Source organism: Equus caballus, chromosome 19 (genome assembly GCF_041296265.1).
Source record: "Equus caballus isolate H_3958 breed thoroughbred chromosome 19, TB-T2T, whole genome shotgun sequence".
NCBI classification, from domain to species: domain Eukaryota; kingdom Metazoa; phylum Chordata; class Mammalia; order Perissodactyla; family Equidae; genus Equus; species Equus caballus.
The window spans coordinates 22,041,792-22,054,064 of record NC_091702.1 but is presented as its reverse complement, the minus strand read 5'-3'; the positions used below and the strand labels follow the sequence as shown (position 1 = coordinate 22,054,064).

General features: G+C 39.9%; 1 protein-coding gene across 5 annotated transcripts in view; it reads left to right on the top strand.

Annotated features, from left to right (window-relative positions):
- Positions 1-12,273, top strand: part of PLD1 (phospholipase D1) — a 201,813-nt gene that overhangs the window by 39,723 nt on the left and 149,817 nt on the right. For 2 of the 5 annotated variants that reach the window (XM_070242372.1, XM_001493497.6), the window contains exon 1: positions 2,196-2,400. The exons of the other annotated variants lie outside the window; for them this stretch is intronic. The gene's annotated coding sequence lies outside the window, so the exon portion shown is untranslated. Of the gene's footprint in view, positions 1-2,195; positions 2,401-12,273 lie in introns of those variants that run through there. 5 annotated transcript variants of the gene reach the window in all.

Sequence of the window (12,273 nt, the reverse complement as noted above, 5' to 3'; positions counted from 1 at the left end):
AAAGTGCCTGGTTAAGAGCACTGACTCCAGAGCCTAATTGGCTGTTTGATCTTGGCAAGGTACTTACCCCTTAGGTGCCTTGGTTTGCTCATCCTTAAAACTACTATTAATAAGAGAGTGGTGGGATTTAAATGAGTTAATACTTGCAAAGCACTTCAGAACCATGCCTAGCTCATAAGTAAGAGCTTAAATATTAGCTATTATTATTAGTTTTAGCTTCAGTAGTGTGGGCTCATTTAAAAGTCACCATCCTACTATACTTTTATTTTTGCTGGAGTTTTATTAGACTGTAGTATAATTTGAAACACAATATTTAACTGTGCTTCTGCTTCATTGAGGTTGATATCGGACGTCGATTTTAGCAGAAATAATTTATATGAGACAAAAGGAAATGCTTTTTTAACAGAAAGGTAGGAAGAATCTTGGGGATACAGCCTTTTAACAGAATGCTGGAGACATCGTCCCACCAGTAGTCAGCTAGTTGAATTGGGGATTTATCTGTATTTTTTCCATTTCAGAGATTATGTTGACCTCGCAGGAATTTTTCTTGCAGCTCTTTGGGTAAAGGAGAGATCAATACTATTTATCAGAGGATTTCTCCGAGAATGCAAATCATCAGATATGTTTGCAAGCCAGATCTACATAAAAGAGATGGTTTTGAATGTAATTACTTTATTTTTGGATAAGCATTCTCTTATCCTCTAGGAATATTTTGCTCTTGTGGGAAAGAATTTTTCATGATCCTTACCACACATTGTATGTGACATTTGTGTGCTCTTGTAACTGATCCTTCTCTTCCTTTTTATTTTACTTCCAACATCAAGGTACATAGTAATATTGCCTGAGGTTTAACTCTTCCAGACTTTTCTTGGTTTTGCCACCAGGTGGGGTACTGGCTCCTTTTTAAGGCGTGAGCCACATGCCTTGACGCTAGTTTTCTCACTGACATAGGTGACTGTCTTGCCCCCCTCATTCTAAAGTGACCCCATGGTAAACTGTGGCGCCCTGACCTGGGCGTGGGTGGGGAGGCAGGAGGGAGTCTCCAGGTTTTTCATGTCTGATCTTGTTGAGCTAATAAGCTAGTGACTTCTGTTTCATCAGTTTTGAGTAACTTGAATTTTACCAGAAATACACATAAATCTATTCAGCAACAAGGGAGTCAAGTTTTCCTTGGAATATTTGGTTTGATTTTATGGCTTAGAAGAAACAATAGTTAGATAACCTTGACCATTATGTCTTATTTAAATAAAATAGAAATCATGGAAACAAGCCATTAGAATTGAAACTGCTTTTGGAGTTGAAAACTAGGAAAAAAATGGGTATACTGGGAACACACTACGTTAAAAAGCAGAGCACGGGTTCTTATTCTTTCTTAAGCAGTTTGCTGGAACATTATTGACTGTTTTTGGATATCAATGCTTTAGGGAAATTATTAAATACATTTTTCTAGAATGAAAAATAAATTTCTTACTTTGAAACCATACTGAGTCATATTAAGTTCCATTTTAAACTATAAAACACTACAAAATGACAAAAAAATCTTTACCTTACAAATATAACCTAAATATAGATGGTGAAACTGAATTATGAGTGATTTTCAGATATATGTACACCAAGTCAGAATCAGAAGTTAAAGAATTCTTTGATCAATTTCCCCCTTGAATGTAAATTAATTTTTAGACTTTATTGATGAGGGAGGTTTTAGGCTTATTTAATGCTATCCAAAGAAAAAAATCTGAGAATAGTGGTAGTATGTGACTTTGATTCTAAGAAACAATAATTTCATGTGTCCTTCTTAGGCAATGTGAAATTGCTGTGCTGGATGTCCACCAGCACCACGCAACTCAGACAACAGCTTAAAACAATATAAAATGAAGCGACTACTTTCACAGGGGCACCAGGTTAGTTTTATAAAACAGTATAAAACATCTTGTGGCCCTGATGGAGGGCAGGCTGTATTCCTCTTGTTTAAAATGAATGTCACTGTAATACAGTGTCTCGGGGGAGAGAAGGGAGCGCGAGTTCTGTTTAAGATTGTGTGTTATAGTTTTCTTGGGTAGCAAGTACAAAAATGAAGCCTGAAGCCTTAGGTCATTCTGTCTGTGGGTTTTATTTCTCACAGCAGCCCAGTGTCTATTTAACATACGGGGAGTGGTTTCAAGTTCATTACTACAGCTTATAGGCTCAAGTGCTTTGTGGGCTTGGCCATGACTTGAGTTGCCTTTAGGGAGCCGGCCAAAGACGGGGCTTGGGAACAGACTGCTTTCCCTGTGTCTGTGCGTTCTCAGGGTAGTCACTTTCTCCCCCCCTCTCGGCTATCAGCTGCTTTGGAGATTAGTTTCATAGCGAGGATTCTTTCTTTAAAGCAATATGAAGCGACTCCTTTCCCAGGGGCTCCAGGTTAGTAAATGACATTTTGAACTTTCTGCTGCATGTGTCAGATTTCCTTTCTGTGCTCGCGGGGCGATGATATGACAGTCGGCATTGCATTTGTTCTGTTGCTGCATTCTTTTAGAAAATAATGCGAGTTCGTTGATCCTATCGAGGTTTGGGGGGTTATGATTCTCTTTATAATATATGCACTGTTTGACAATGTTACATGCCAGTGGAAGCCAAGCAGAAATGTGTTGGATTTGTGTTTAGAGATTTGTACTTGCTTGTAAGCATTTTCAGTTCCTTCTTCAGAATTACTTTCTCTCTGTCCTCCCACTGAATCTTCTAGGCGTAACTCTGATTTTATACCCAGGTGGTTTTGGATTTTTTGGACATTAGGCAGCCGTGTGTTGCCCTCCAGCTAGTGGTGTTGTCCCTCACACTCGTGCGTGCTAGCCTCGTGCACGGTTTTCTCTTGGGCCTACTCCTTACAGCTACGATGAACCAGAATGTCATTTTCATTTTCGAAAAGTCTGGCATTTTTCTAGAATGTCTCATAAAATGCCTGCATCACAATTGATGTGGGCAGAGGGGCAAGTGGATCCAACTGAACTGAATCCCCTCCTTAGTCGTCACTGTTTTTATTCTTAAGCGATTCCTCAAAATCTGAGATCACGCTAGGAGTAAATATGACTGTAAAAACGGAGTGTACCTTGTAAAACATAAAAGTATGGCTAATAGTAATAAGATGAAATTAAGTCAATAAAATTAACTAGAGAATATCTTCCTTAATTTCATAACCTAAAGATCTAGAGAACAATTTTACTTTTGTTAATTTGTCACCAAGGCAATTCAGCGCTAAGTTGTTCCCTAAGAATAGTAGTTCAATTTGATGTTTTGATGTTTGCAACACTTTATGAAATATTCTTGCTTTTATGTTACTTTAAGGGTGCTTCAGTTCAAGGGAACATACTAGTGTTTTAAAATATGCTAATATGCTTCTGTTGTTGCCATTTGATTCTCCTCTTTTTTTTTTCCTGCCCAGAAATACAATGTTTCGGAAAGAATCTTTTCTCGCCCTCTGTTTAAAAAAATAGAACTGAGGGAGAAAGGAGACAGAAATAGGTAGTTAAAAAAAAAAATCTTTGAGGTGATTTGCTAAACTTTAAGGATCTGGGTTCCCATCTCTGTGGCTGAGGCTGAAGTTGTGAAGTTATGGCTGCCTGCCGTTCAGGCTTACGAATTTGACTACTTTATCCCCCCACAGTTGTACAGCTGTGTTACTGCCCCGTCTATGCAAATGTTTTCTTTAACAGCAAATCCATGAGGTCATTTTAGCTTTCCAGGAAAAAGCAAAGGGTCCTATGACTTGCTTAATATATGCTATTACCAAATATATATGTGCTATTATCAATTACTAAATGCTGTTAATTTAAAATTTAGAGGAACGCTTTTGTCAATCTGATTATAGCTGCCTGGGGATTTTAAAGAACAGTGTCAACACGTCTTACTCATTGATTACTTGTTTGTGTTTAATTGGCACAGATCAAAGTCTTAAAAAGCCCACATAAAGCCCGTTTACGTCTGGTAGATCTCAGTTTCTGTGTTCCCAAGTACTTCACAGCCTTTTCTTCAAGAGATGGCAACAAAACAAAATACCATGGATTAGAAACAGAGATAAATGATGTGGCGGAGGATAGAATAAGAGGGGAAAGTCCCTAAAAACCAGGATTTAGGATTTTCCCGAGAACATTTATTAAAATAAATTTCCTCCAAACCTGGGGAGAAAAAGAAGACTGTACAGTAGCGTGCTCAAAATCTGTAATTTTGGGATAAGTCTTATTCCTGAGTCTCGCTTTGGAACACGTGGCATTGCGGTTCTCGTTCTCATCTTGCTGGACTGGTTTAGTTTTGTTGCATCTCTGCCTTTTGGCTAAAACCAAGTAGGGACAAGCATTTTTCTCATTCCATACCATCTAATTTTGAGTTAAGCTTTGAGCTGATTAATTTTTATCCAACATGCTTTCCATGCTATCCAGATGGCTTAAGAACCTAGCTGATGATCCAGAAGCATGTGATTCTTTTTTTCTTTTAAAGTGAACCTGAGTTTCAAAGTTGGAGACAAGTCCTTAGGCAAACTATTTCAGCATGAACTGGCCCACCCGAAACATCGGGAAAATTAAATGGCAGTAGAAGATCAGGACTGTGAGGAAAGAAATGAAGAACTAGGAGTAATTGTGATGTTAAAAGTGGGTTTTCTGGCTGCTGAACCTTGAAAATTTTTCACCTGTTGGCCAGTCCCCTTCACACCCCAGATTGTTCGTTCTGGTTCATAGTCTTGGTCTTCGCGGTGCCTGTTTTGGGAGGTGTCGACTCGATCTGCAGTTTCTGGCCTTTGCAGATTCATGTAATGGCTACCGTGAACAGTGCCACCCCTGCTTTTTCATGCCTATCCATCCCCCCGGGTTCTTCCTGCACTTAACGTGCTCACTGACGGCGCCGATGAGCATGGGTCTTGTGATTATGTATCAGAAAGTGGGGACAGAAAGGGGAGTAGTCTATGATGTCACCCACCCCAGAAATTCACTGTTAGTAATGACAGTAAATACTAACTTCCCAAAGGGATTGCAGAGGCTGAGCACGGATTTTACTCCCAGGCGGATCTGACCACAGACCTCCCCAGTCCCGTCTTTCCATCTGAAGAACCCAATTTAAGTTTGACCTTCTGGCATTTCTGGGGGTGATGGTAATAGTAGTCATGGCAGGAGTAGTAGAGGTAGTAGAAATAATAATAATAATAATAATAATAATAATACCTAACACTCAAGAAGCATTTCCTAAGGGCTGTCCCTATTCTAAGCCTCTTATTTAATCCTCGCAACAACCCTAAAAGGTCGGTTGTCTTTATTACCCCCAATTTACTGTGGGGGAAACTGTCCCAGGAAGGTTTTGTAATTTGTCCCAAGTCCTAGCAGCTAGGAAGCAGCATGAACAGTATTGTGCCTCAGAGGGGTGCTGTGGTGGGAAAATTGATATGGTAAGTTGATGTTCTTGGGCAATATAATCCAATATTTATTATGAATGAGAAGCAACCATGTAAACACTGATGTCTGTGCTGCTCTTCATACTGAAAGATGCTTCTGTTGACCCACTGTCAACCAATAAGGCATGTCCTTTGTGTTCTTTTTCTACTGGGTGGGGAGTGAATTTGTGCTGTGCTGTCTCACCTGTTCTGCTCGTGACCAATGGCAAGAACCTGGTGACCAATGGCAGGATATAGAGGTTGCCTATGGTCAGTAAACAAGACCAGTGGAAAATAAGCTCACAGCATTAAAAGCTGTCTTTTGATTGCATAAGCTCATCTTGGAACTTTTGAGACTTTTTAAGGCTAAAATAATGAAACCACTAAGGCTAAGAACTTGCACCTTCTCATTGTTTAGCTTTAATTTGGCCTGTGTGAGTGTCCTCTTCATTCTTGCCCAGTGTGATTTCCTGCTGATAATCAGAATTCTGGGTCTTTCGTCAGTCCTGAAGGCTTCTTGAGGCTTAGTGGAAGGCCAAGAATATGAGACATGTATTTCCTTTAAAAACATAAATGTACATTTGAAAATGTTGGGTAAATAGCTTATTCTAGATTTGGTCAAAACCTAAACACGTGAGTTCTATACAGAAGTTTGGAATCTTTAACTATATATAAAAATCTAGCCCATAGATTAAGGAGCTAAGTTAGAAAAAAAAGGAAAGAAAAAAGTCAATATAAATTCTGATCTTTGGATGGGGAAGCACTTTCTCTTCCTACAACCAATAAAAGAAATCACAGAAGGAATAGGGCAATAGGTTGGAATTGTTCAAGCAGGAGTGTAAAAGCCTTAAATAGAAAAATACTAGCCGAAGCATAATTTTTTGTGAAAAGTTGGAAATAAAACGTATCATAGTAGAAGAAAATTATATGATGGGCCATTATGCAACTATTACAACTTTATTTATGAAAAGTTGTTATAGGAGGAAATGGTCATGATAGACCTAGAAGTTAAAACACTGGATATCAAACTATTTGTACATCAGATGCTTTGCCACGTTTAAAATATATCTATCTCTGTGTGTGTTATATTTAGGGAGCCAGCAGGAAGGATGGTCACCTTAAGTTAATAAGAGTTGATGGATTATTTTGAAGGTGGGAATTTCTGGTAGCTTATATTTTCTCCTTATACTTTTCTGCATATTAATTTTGTTTTTGAAGATTGGCACCTGAGCTAACATCTGTTACCAATCTTCTTTCTTCTTCTTCTTCTCCTCCGCCTCTTCCCCCTCCCCTGCCCCGTACATAGTTGTATATTCTAGTTGTGAGTGCCTCTGGTTGTGCTATGTGGGACACCGTCTCAGCGTGGCCTGATGAGTGGTGCCATGTCTGCGCCCAGGATCCGAACCCGCGAAACCCTGGGTCGCCGAAGCGGAGCGCATGAACTTAACCACTTGGCCATGGGGCCAGCCCCTGCATATTAATATTTTTAAACATGATTACTTTATATGTATTTGAAAAAATAAAAATGACTCATGAAGAGAAATAAAATGAGAACAAGATATACCAAAATTTAATAGTAAATTAACATATCCGCAATCTAAGGTGGTGGTTCTAAGAATGATTTTAATTTCCTCAAACAGTTTGTAAATTTAAAATTTCTTTAAGAAGAATTTATTATTTTCATATTACAAATTAAAACAGATTAGGTTAGAGTTGAGACAAGATCAATTTTTATAAAGGAGAGAATAGTTTTACTTTGAAAAACAATTATTTTGCTGCATTTACGCATTAATTTAAGAAACTGCCTTTTGATTTTTATACATGAGGGGTAAAATTTTAGTCAGATGTTATAGCTCATCAAGTTATAAGATAGATAGTTTATTTAATAAGGGATGAGGGGAGAAGGCTCACTTAAATCCTTGAAATGTCAGACCAGGAAAGACACTTTCATGGATTTCAGCGTGTCTTGATAACGCTTCCTTGTTCTAAGAGAAGTTGATGATGTTTCCAAAAGGACAAGTCAGCATACTGAGACAGTTCTTAGAAGAGATGATTGAACTGGAATAATGAAGATGGAAGAGAATTTTAGAGCAGCTGACCGTATTCTTCCCCCTCCTCATTTTACGGATGAAGCCCAGAATGATGGAGTCCCCAAGGCCACAAAGTTCTAATACGCTCAGTTGGAGCCTTTTGATGTCTTTTGACTCGTTCGTTGCTACTATTTGTATTTTCCATTCCGTCCATTTAAAAACGTTTTAGTAATGATGAATGAAATTATGTTTCTGTTTTTCCTGTGTTGGTAAAAATAAAAAACTAATAGTATTCAGTTCGTACCTAATGACATTTGAGAAAGAGGCTGAAGGCCCTTTACTGCTTCCAAGGAAAACTTACCAACTTCACAGACGTGGTCTTTAGACTCGTCATTGTTGTTGGAACATTTTGTTCTTGGGTACAGGCTTGTTTAAAGCACATCTGGTTTCCATGTTTATTCTGGAAGAGAGCAGCCACAAGGACGAGATAGCAATTGATTCTGAACCCTGGGAATTGCTTTTTAAAAGCTTTATTGATACAGAGTAATTTACATATCACAAAGTTGAGCCCTTTAAAGTGTACAATTCAATGGTTTTTAGGGTATTTACAGAGTTGTGTAACCATCACCATAATGTAATTTTAGAACATTTTCATCACCCAGATGAAACCTTTACCCACTCTCCCTTCCCTCCATCTTTTCTTCCCGCAGCCCTAGGCCGCTATTCTACTTTCTGCCTCTCTGGATTTGCCAAATCCGCACATTACATATGAATAGAATCACACATTAGGTGACAAAGCTGGAAATTTTAATTTGATGCTCAAAGACCACTTAGACGAACATGGCCTGGTTATTGTGTGGGCCCTTTCTTCTCAACAGTGTCCTAAAGTATGAGATTAAGACCAAGTGAACTCAGTGTTGTCACTTATTTATTAGATTAAGTGGCTTATTTTTGTTTTCTGGAGTTGTCATATTCCAGATTCAAATAAAAATATTCAATATTTAAATTAAAAAACTATACGGGAGTACATACCCATTAATATGAGATTGTTGTAGGCTATATATAGCAATATAACTACTATATATTAGGTGCTTACCAAGGGTTAAGCTAGAATTAGAGCCCAAACTGACCCCAAAATTATATAATTATAATGTAAACTTTCCTTCTCAACCAGTTTTCTTGTTAATAGTTCTATTTTTCAGAATGTTCTTATACATGTTAAACTGAAATGTACACTCTTGTCGATATCTCCCTGCCCTTGATTCTCATAAGTCACCTTCTCCATGGAGAAGCAAACCCCTAATCAGATAGACCCCCAGATGTCTGAAAACCATTATCATGGCCCTCACCCTGCCTTGCTCTCTTGCTCAAACGTGCAGGGTTATTTTTTATTGTTCTGCAGATTACATAGTCCAACATACTGTAACTGTTACTTTTTCCTGGAATGTGCTTTCTTTCGAGTATGCTCAGTGAACTCCTATCTGGTCTTCAAGACTTCTTTACAGTGTACCTCCCCAGCAGTAACCTCCCCCAACCCCCAGATTGAGCTCTTCCTCCTCTGGGCTCCCACTGCACTTCTCCTCACACTCTGAGAATTAGCTGTTAAAAGCCTGTCTCCTCCTCCTGGACTATGAGCCCTTGACAGAGCTGTTGACCTTTGTGCTCCTAAACCCCATCCCAGTACCTGACGTGGTAATTGCTCAATACGATGGAAGAGAGAATTTTGATCTTACCTCACATGGATTCCTACCTATACCTGGTTTTACAGAGGTATCAGTTATGAGAAATGTCTTTGGACAAAAGATATGTATGTAAACGTTGACTGAGTGCTGAGGCAGATGACCTAAAAGCCACAACCTCTTGGACCAAAAGTAGCGTCATCTGGGGAATAAGACTGTGAAGGCCTTTCAGTTGTTTATTGTGCCATTCATTTCACCTGGTAAAAGCATCCACTAATCACCTGATGTAAGCAAGGTGCTTATTTGTTGGGCAAGCTTGATACCCACTGCCTTTGCTCAGAGAGATTTAGATAAAATGATTGTAACATGACAATGTAGTTGAATCACTGAGTTCACAGTAAGCTTAAACCCAGTGTTCAAATAAATGTTGATAAGAAGAGATAGTCTGAAGTTATGCTTCTGTTTTAATGTGAGATCTTAGCAATCTTTCAAAGAGTATGGATGGGGTTTTTCCTTAAAGCATGGATAGAGGGTTAATTTAAGAAAAAGTATGTAACTGGGGCAATAAGGGAGCTGGGCCCGCATCTGAAGGAAAGAATGTGGGTCTCACCAAGAGTTTGCTGTAATTCATAAAACTGGTCCGCATCTTAAATGGGCTCATTAGGGCCCAACTGAAACAGTCTACCTGGAGTAGGTCAGGCACTGGTAGTATTTTCTGAGAGTCTCAGTACTTACAAGGTGCCGACTCTGAGGGCTAGATTCATACTTCTCCACTCCGTGGTTCTGGGAGATGCTGCCTCTTGCTACCTGAGTTTGAATTTGTCTTCTCCATCCAAATGGAGTCCTTGCCTCCCACGTGATTTGTTACAATACCAGACACCCCAGTGAATCCATCTTCTTCTCCTTTCACTTTTTCCCAGTGTTGTAGTAGCTTTTCTCTAGACGGTGGAGCCCGTGCTGGTGGAGGCCGAGCGGCGCCACTTCTGCTGGGAGTGGTCCCAGAGGTCTGGTCTAGGTCTGGAGGAGGAAGAGGCAGGCGTGGAGTTCTAGAGTTAGAGTGGACACAGGTTGTAGCCTCTGAGACCAAGAACGAGGCTTTTCTGGAGAGTGCTGACAGGGGGCCATCCAGGCACACTTCCTGTTTTAGGAAGCTCTCCATTTCCTAGGGCTCTTTATTCCTAGAGAGCTCAAAGTGTTAGAACGTTCTTCTTTATGCTGAAGCGACGTGGGCCTCTCTAGAGTAGCCAGCCTTGTCTTCCAGCTCTGTCCCCTGGAACTGCAGAGGAAACATCTGCTCCACCCGTAGGTCTTGGTATGTGTGAGAGGCATCTCATTTTTGTTCAGCCTAAAAACTCCAGATTCTTCCAACCGTTTCTGGTTATATCATGTTTTTCAGACTTCTCCAACCTGGCTCTATTCTCTGACTGTCCACGGTGTGCCTTTGTTGTTCTGTGGCCCGCAGAATGAACACAGCACTTCCAGTGTAGACTGACAGGCAGGCTAGGATCATTGACTGCTTTTCTGGATACTGTTCTTCTGACAATGCAGCCCAAGAGGGCATCTGCTCTTAGAAATTAATAATAGTAACATGTGCCATTTTGGGGGGGCAGTTACTATTTTCAAGGCAATATGACAAAGTACCTTAGTGCCTTATATATGTTATCCAATTTAATCTTCACAACAATAATGGGGTCAGTATTACTATTGTATTTCCTTGATTCTAAGACACTGTTAATGGCGAGATGCACCATCAATTAAATTTCAGCTTTTCAGGGAAAATAGAGGAAGGAAAATACCATCACATTAAATGCAGACATAACATGGAATAGTCTCATGCCAGCTTCAGAAAAGTTAAAATGTGTGTGTTTTGGGGGAAGGAGCAGAGAAAGGACATCTTAGAATGAAGGAAATGTGGTGTCTTCAGTCTACAGGTGAGGAGGTCAAGCTTAAGGTACTGCAGTAACTGGCACAGTCTGCAGAAGGGAGAACCAGGAGCAGACCCAGCTCTGCTGACTGCTGGGTGTGCTCCCACCGTCCACGCTACTCCATCCCAAGAAGCCCCAAAGTGAAGTTGGTTCATCCCGGATTTCCAGGGCTTTCTCCCAAAATACCTGTCAATCCAGGCAACCCTGGCCTGTACTTGTGAGTGTGTTTAAACCTAAATGCAGATGTCTACGTTTGTCCTTGGCAGTGAACAACCTTCTGTATGTCCCTTTCTCCATATTTTTAGAGTGTGGTTACCAAATCCAAGGGAATACATGTTTTTGAGGCTCTACAAACTCATGTCTAAATTATGTCTGAAAGTGGCGTATTCATTAACAATGCCACCAGCAGTGAGGTTGGGTTAGCACAATTGTTATAAGTTTTTAATACAATTCAGTCCTGGCTCTCATTCAGATTGGGAATTTGAGTCTGTTGCGGGAAACTCATGCATTTGATGCTCTTCTGGGATTCCTGGGGACCCCTGAATCCCCATCCTAGGCTGACTCAGGCCTGTGGGTTACTCCCTCAGTGCTCCTTCGTAGTTAATATGTGCCTCCCTGTTGTTGTGGCCTCTGGACTCGGTTCTGAGTCAGAATCCTCGGGGGCCCCACTGCCCTCAACTCTTCTCTGCTCCCACTTGCCCTCTGACTTTGAGCATGGTCACCTCCCTCCTTTTCCTTTATTGTAAAACCATGGGTTATTGATGTAATTTATTAAAAAATCTCTGATGAATCCGGAGGATGATTCATGACAGTAACAGACTAAGTGGGTTGAGAATTAAAAGCAGTTCTTTCTATAGATCCACTGTGGTTGAAGGAGGGCTGTCTTGCATATCTGGATGATTAATTAGCAAAAAATCCATTCTGAGTGTTCTAGTTCTCCCTAGATGAAGACAGGGAGGAAGTAGAAAGTGTCGAGAGTGTATAGTTGAAGGTTTTAAGGAAAAGAAACTGCCTGGTAGATTTCAAACGACAAAAAGGATAAAACTGAAGAGAAAGAATGTCCACTTCTTAGCTTCGGGAAGTATAGATTTGTGACTAGGAGATAAATATACTGTATTTTTTATTTTAAAACTGGGAGTAAAGAAAAAAGTCAAATATACACCTCACCTACTAAGACCACTTTTAGTTATGTGGATAGCTTTTATATGTGAAGTTATTGGGGTTTTATAACTCTGTTTAAACAG